The 7,587-nt window shown below is 40.5% G+C and overlaps 1 non-coding gene across 1 annotated transcript; it reads right to left on the bottom strand.

Moving 5' to 3' along the window:
• Positions 1–258: 258 nt before the first annotated feature.
• Positions 259–393, bottom strand: LOC112205764 (small nucleolar RNA SNORA48). Its single transcript, XR_002939851.2, has one exon. It is a non-coding gene; the product is annotated as a small nucleolar RNA SNORA48 (small nucleolar RNA).
• Positions 394–7,587: the final 7,194 nt, after the last annotated feature.

The raw sequence follows: 7,587 nt of genomic DNA, 5'->3' as shown, positions 1-7,587 counted from the left end.
AGCCACCGTGCTCCACTGGTCTTTGATGGAAAACTTTTAACTACTGATCCAGTTACTTGAGAAATCATATAACTATTCATACTTTCTATGTCTTTTTTATTAACTGGCAACCTCTATTTTTCTATAATTGTGTATTTCCTTTAACTTTTCAAGTTTATTTAACTAAAGCTGTTGCTAATATCTTTTTACTTTTAAATCCCTGTAGGACAAGAGTTATATCATCTTTTCTATTTTTTTAAAAAAATTTCTTCCAGCAATTGATATGTCCAAGGCATAAACCAGGCATGGGCATAGACCAGGAGCCAGGCTGGGATGAGCAAGCAGTTTCTTCATTTCTAGCTGGTATGACATGGATACCACCAGCCAGGCCCCTCTCTTCCCAGGTCAGGGGCACCTTTTCCATTTCTCATGTTTCTTTGTGTCTTCTTTTATTTTTCCTTATTCAATATAGACAGATTTTCTTTCTCATTAGTCTTTCAAAAGAACTAACTTTTGCCTTTTGTTTTGCTTTGTTTTTTGAGACAGAGTTTTGCCCTGTTGCTGGCTGGAGTGCAATCACAGCTCACTGCAACCTTGACCTTTCAGGCTCTAGTGACCCTCCCACCTCAGCCACCTCCCACCGAGAAGCTGGAAATACAAGTGCACCATTACGCCTGGCTAATTTTGTGTGTGTGGGGGTGGGTGGGTATAGATGGGCTTTTGCTATGTTGCCCGGGCTGGTCTTGGAACTCCTGGACTCAAGCAAGCCTCCTGCTTTGGCCTCTCTCAGTATTGGGATTACTGGCAAGAGCCACTGCATCAAGTCTTGCCTTACGATGTTGTTTATTGTGTGGTTATATTGTGTGATTATATTTTTTTTATATTCTTCTTCTTCTTTTTTTTTTTTTTTTGTTGTTGTTGTTTTCATAGAATCTGGCTCTGGTGTCCAGACTGGAATGCAGTGGCATGATCTTGGCTCACTGCAAACTCCACCTACTGGGCTCAAGTGATTCTTGTGCCTCAGCCTCCCAAGTATCCATAATTACTGGCACACACCACCACACCCAGCTAATTTTTGTATTTTTAGTAGAGATGGGGTTTTGCTATGTTAGTCAGGCTGGTCTCAAACTCCTGGCCTCAAGTGATCCACTTGCTTCAGCCTCCCAAAGTGCTGGGATTACAGGTGTGAGCCACTGTGCCTGGCCTATTGTGTTATTATATTCTATTTCATGGATTTCCACTCTTTTCTACTTCATTTTTTTCTATTTTTGTCAGTTTGATTCTGCTGTTAGTTTTCTGCTTTCTTGATTTAATTCTGCAGCTCATTAATATTTAATCTTCTTTTCTAATATAACCATGTAACACTGTAAATGTTACTCTAAGAATTGATTTAGCTACATCCGACAAGTTTGATATGTGATTTTTATTATAATTTAGTTCTAAATATTTTCTAATTTTCATTGATTTATTATTTTATGTGTTATTTAGAAGAGTATTTTATACTTTCCAAATATATGTGGTTTGTCTAGCTATCTTTTTGTAACAATGGCATTTTGTGGTGGCCAATGTGATTTGTATGATACCAACCTTTTGAAATTTGTTGAGACTAGCTTATTGCCCACTATTTGGTCAATAAATGTATTTTTGTGCTTGAAAAGAATAAGTACTTTATAGTAGTTAGGTATTTTATACATGTCCTTCAAGTCAAGCTTTTACATTTTTTTATTCAAATGCTCTATTGCCTGGTTATTTATTTTTATCTCTTTGATCTATCATCACTGAAAAAGGTATGTTAACACCTATTACTACGTTCCATTTATCCATTTCTCCCTGTAATGAGGCTAACTTGGCTTAATATATTTTGAGGCTATGTTATTAATTACATGTAAGTTTACAGTTATTATACCTTTTTGGTTTATTTGGATAGCTTTGCATTATTTAACGATCCTCTTTCTCTCTTGTGATGCTTTTTGTTTTCAAAATATATTTGTTCTGATTTTTTGTTCGTTTGTTTTATTGAGATGGAGTCTCACTCTGTTGCCCAGGCTGGAGTGCAGTTCACTGCAACCTCTGCCTTCCAGGTTCAAGCGACTGTTGTGCCTCAGCCTCCCAAGTAGCTGGGACTACAGGCATGCACCACCATGCCTGGCTAATTTTTGTATTTTTAGCAGAGGTGGGGTTTCACCATGTTGGCCAGGCTGGTCTCGAACTCCTGACCTCAAGTTATCCACCCGCTTCAGCCTCCCAAAGTGCTGGGATTACAGGCATAAGCCACCATGGTTCTGATATTAATACAGCTATTTCAGCTAATATAAATGGCCCTGTCACTTTGTGCTCCAATTTCCCTATCTATCTCTAAAATGGGTAGAATAATAAGACCGACCTCACAAGGTTATTCATTCATTCATTTGTTCATCAACTTAATGCATATTTATTAAGCACCCACTATATGTCAGGAATTGTTTCATGCTTGAGAGAAACAGTTGCAAACAAAAATCTCTGTCTTCGTGGAACTTAGGTTTCAGTATGGATTATTGTTAGAATTAATTGAGTTAATATTAATACATAAAGTGTTTAGAATAATACCTGGCCCATAGTGAGTATCTATTATAATTATTATTACTTTTCCCCATGTTTATTCCTAATATGTATATGTCAGTATATGTTGTTGTATTTTGGATATATTCCTTAAATTGCATATAGCTGGATTTTGTTATTTAACCAGTCGGATATTCTTTAGCATTTAATTTATCATTAGTTTGGCACATTTATTCCATTTCCATTTATCTTCTTTTGTTGCTGTTGTTGAGACAGAGTCTCACTCTGTCACCCAGGCTGTAGTGCAATGGCAAGATCTCAGCTCACCGCAACCTTCACCTCCCAGGTTCAAGTGATTCTTCCACCTCAGTAGCTGAGGACTCTTCCACCGAGTAGCTGAGATTACAGGCATGTGCCACCACGCCTGGCTAATTTTTTGTATTTTTAGTAGAGATGGGGTTTTGCTATGCTGGTCAGGCTAATCTCGAACCCCTGGCCTCAAGGGATTTTCCTGCCATAGCCTCTCAAAGTTCTGGGATTATAGGCATGAGCCACCATGCCCAGTCCCATTTATCATTATTATTAATAAATTTGGATTGATTTTTACTATTTTCCTTAAGCTTTCTTGGTTTCTTCTCTTTCTTTTGGACTATTTGTTTGTTATTCTGTATATATTTCCCCTATAACAATTAGGAAGTTATACATCTTTATTTTTTCCTTGAGTGACTACTACTCCAGTTACTGCTGTTTCATAACAAACATCCCCTAGTCAGTGGCATAAAATAATAAGAATTAGTGGCTCACTGATGGTGCAGATCAGGAATTTGGACAGGCAGGGCCCAGTGGGGATGACTGGTCTTCTCTGTTGTCTGGAGCCATAGCTGGGAATACCTGAAAGGCTGGGGCCAGAATCATCAAGAGGCATCTTCACTCACACCTGCCCTGCAGGCGGGACTGACAGGCTCGGCTCAGCTGGGGCTGGCCACCAGAGCTCCTACATGGACCTTCCTGTAGGGCTTGGCTTTTCACAGCACAGCAGCAGGGTTCCAGGAGACAGTGACCCTAGAAGAAGAGGGCAGTGCATTGCTTTCTCAACCCAGAAGTCTTCACAACATCATTCCACCACATCCTTTGACGATAAGAAAATCAGAGTCTAGCCCAGGTTCAAGGCAAAGGGAATTAGACTCCACTTTTGGAAGGACACGTCAGATGAGAAATATTGTTGCAGCTATCTTTGGAAAACAAAGTCTGGCACAATTACCTTAGAAATTCTGGCCTAACTTATTAAAACCTAAAGTTCACGTCTTTATTTTCATCCTAAACAACACAACTCAGTTTTTCTGAATTTTGTGCTGTGATTAATTTGCCACCTATTTTGATTTTACCTTTGATCTTGTAGTTTTAAAATCTCACAGTGTTGTTGTTTTACAAATGAATATTTATATTGTATGACATTTAATACTTCTTTTGTTCTTCAATTCATATATCTCTGACCATCTATTAGAAATTCCTTTAGTTACGGTCTGTAGGTGAGAAAATTGCTCAGTGGTAGATTTGAAAATATCTTTATTTCTTCTTTGTTTTGAGAGACATTTGTTCCAGTGTATAAAATTCCCTCTGCACATAGATGATATTATGTTACTGTCTAGGAGTAGGCTCCTTTTAATTTATTCTGTGTGGGATTCATTGGTTTTCCTCATCCCGTGGATTGTGGTCTTTAATCAATTCTGGAAAATTCTCAGAATTATCTTTTAAAATATTGCCTTGATCTCATTTTCTCTCTCCTTTTCTTCCTGAACTCTGATATGTTAATACTTCTCCTGGTTTCCAGCTATATCTTGGCTCGTCTTTTACATGTCCTATTTCTTCATGTTTTTGTAATACATTCTGAATAATTTCTTCAGATCCAAGTCTCAGGTCACAAATTCTCTAGCCTAATGTTAAACTTTATTTTTAGTTTATATATTTTTTATTTCTACAAATTTGATTAGATTCTTTTTCAGACCTGATTGTTTAATAAAGTCTCTTGCTCCTTATTTGTATATTCAGTTCTTTTAGTTCTTTAAACATAATACGCTGGTCTTTTTTTAATTTCAAATTTTTGTGGGTACATAGTAGGTGTATGAGCTGGTCTATTTATTTATTTAGATGAAGTCTTGCTCTGTTGCCCAAGCTGGAGTGCAATGGCGTAATCTCAGCTCACGGCAATCTCTGCTTCCCGGGTTCAAGCGATTCTCCTGCCTCAGCCTCCGAGTAGCTGGGACTACAGGCACCCGCCACCACACCCGGCTAATTTTTGCATTTTTAGTAGAGACAGGGATTCACTGCATTGGCCAGGCTGGTCTCGAACTCCTGACCTCGTGATCCACCCGCCTTGTCCTCCCAAAGTTCTGGGATTACGGGCGTGAGCCACTGTGCCTGGCCGAGCTGGTCTATTTTTAATTCCAGGTCTGATTTGCCCAATGTATGAATTTTTGCATGTCTAACTTTTCTGTTATCCACAGGAATAATTTGATGCCTGCCTCTCTGGGTCCTTCTGCCGCCGAGCACCAGGGCACTGTCATCAGCCAGAGATGAAATTAAGCTGAATCCTCAACTTGAGGTTTTTCTGACCACCTGGGTAATTCAAATTCGAGCTGAAAACTCTCCTGAGGGCTGGCTGGTGATCATGAATTATCAGCAGGAATGTTTTTCCATTCTATTCAGTGCTCAGGATTGATGCGGCTAGTCCTACGGCCAGTGGGTACATTTCCAGTCCACCGCGACACCCCAGGAAAAGCTCCTCCCTGTCCCGCAGGGCTGGAGAGGCTGTGTCCCAGGTCCCAGTGTGGGCTGGCTCTGCACTTTTCCCTGCACAATTGGCCCTGGAATTCCAAGGCTGGAGATCCCTGGGTTTGCCAGATGCCCTCAAGGCAAAACCAGCTCATCTCCTAGGTTCCAACTTTCACTGGAGTTTTGGTCGCTGAATCTTCTGCTTCACTTGCCAAATTATTGCTGCCTGTAAAAATATCTCTCCCACATTTTTTTTCGGCAGTTTTAGTTGTTTTCAGCTGGGCGATCTGCCATGGTATCTAGATTGCCTTATTGTACCAATGTAAATTTTGGAAGACTGCTGGGAAAACAGTCAGCAAGCCTTAGTTTCTTATGAGAATGGAATTTGAAAGTACAATTGGACCTCCATATCTGTGGGTTCTGCATCCACTGATTCAACTGCAGGCTAAAAATAGTCATAAATAAAAATAAAAAATAATAGGACAATAAAACATAATAAAAGTAAAAATATAGTATAACAACTATTTGCATAGCATTTATATTGCATTAGGTATTGTAAGTTATCCACAGATGACAGAAAGTATATGAGAGCATGTGTGTAGTTTATGCACAAATGCTACATCATTTTACATAAAGAGCTTGGGCATCTGCAGATTTCAGTATGTGCTAGGGTCCTGGAACCAATCCTCCCTCGGTACTGAGGGATGACGTTCTACATTAAATTTTAATAGGTAATGCAGCATTTCCTACTGTCTGTCTTCCCATTCATAATGGTCCATGACAGTAATAACCATCGTTTGCAAATAAGAAAGACAACGCTGGGTATTAATCATTTTTAAAATAACCTCTTATGCGGCCTGCTCTGTATTTGGCTACATGGAGAGGGATATCATTGGCTGGAAGTGTTTGGCAGGTAGACGATTCTTAGGAACTCTGAGTTTGTAGGTTTGTCCTGTTAAATGCTCTTAGTCGGTCACATTTGTAATTAGCTGGAACTTTCTGTTTTATGTCTAAAAAGTCCTTTGATAATTGCACTTGGAATAAAGGTTTGCATTTTTTAAAAATTGAGATCGTGGAAAAACATATCAATTGCAAGAGTTGTATAAAGTCGAATTGACTGAAATTTACCTCACAACTAAAAATAACTAATTTCTTTACCAGAAGAAGCCCACCTATTTGTATTTTATTTCCTGTTTCTGTATAACTACATACAAACATAATAAACATACTAAATATAATAAATTAGTAAACACATAAACATAGTAAAATTAATGACAGTTTACTGCCATATGCTATGTAGGAGTAACAGATGCATCTGCCCAATCTTGTTTTTTGTTTTTTGTTTTCCTTTTCAGCCCAAAAACTACTTAAAAATTAATCATATCAAAACCAGAGCATCCATGAACCAACTTCTGCGAATTGCTGTTGCTGAGAAAGGCCTAGTGAGCCCCTGGTTCCTCAGGCCACCTTCCTCTTCCTCCCATTGCCAAGGGCTCCTGTCGCCGTTCCGTCTGCGTTCTCCTGCCTGGCGCTCTGTCACCTCCTGTGGAGGCCCCACGTGTTCATCTGAGGGCTGCTGCTGCCCTTCCAGTATTATCCACACCTGCCATTATTACTGGGTCTTGCTCTCTGACAAAGGGGCTACAGCGCTCCTTCCTGGTACACATGCAGCCCTCCTGCGCTTGCTCAAGGACCGCACCTCAACAGGGCACCTGCTCTCATCTGGCCATCGCCTCGTCATAGGTAGCTCAAGAGAGATGTTCAGCCCCAAGCCTCATGGCTGACTAACCCTGTGGAACTTAAAAGTTCAAAGACAGGGATGCCTGGATTCTGTCTCTGCCTCTGCACGTGTGTCTGTGCAGGCATCCGAGCTGACCGGCCAGCTTCCCGCTGGTGGAGGTGGGAGGCATAGGCTGCTTCTGCACGCCCAAAGCCTACCTACTACAGAGTTACTTGCAGTCACACATGCTGGCTGAGGGAGGAGAGCAATTCCAATCAAACGAAGCTAAGGAAAATAGCACACAAACTGGCAAGAAATCCTGAGGTTTGCTACTTCCTATGATGGGGACAAATTCAAATAATACAGCTTTGAGAGAAAGGTGTTACATGGAACATAGGGTGCCTGCTGTGAGTTGCTTTTAGAGGTGAAAGGAGTAGATTCACACAGACAGCTGCAGGAGGGACAGGCGGACTCCACCATCATCTGGTGGAGGGGCCGGAGCCGAAGCAGCCCCCCAGGGAGTTGGTATTGCCTGGGGAAATGAACGTGGGAGAGAAGAATCCTGCCATTCAAAGGAT

The sequence above is a fragment of the Pan troglodytes genome, chromosome 16 (assembly GCF_028858775.2).
Source record: "Pan troglodytes isolate AG18354 chromosome 16, NHGRI_mPanTro3-v2.0_pri, whole genome shotgun sequence".
NCBI lineage: Eukaryota > Metazoa > Chordata > Mammalia > Primates > Hominidae > Pan > Pan troglodytes.
The sequence above is the reverse complement of the archived record's forward strand: the minus strand, read 5'-3'. Positions and strand labels throughout refer to the sequence as shown.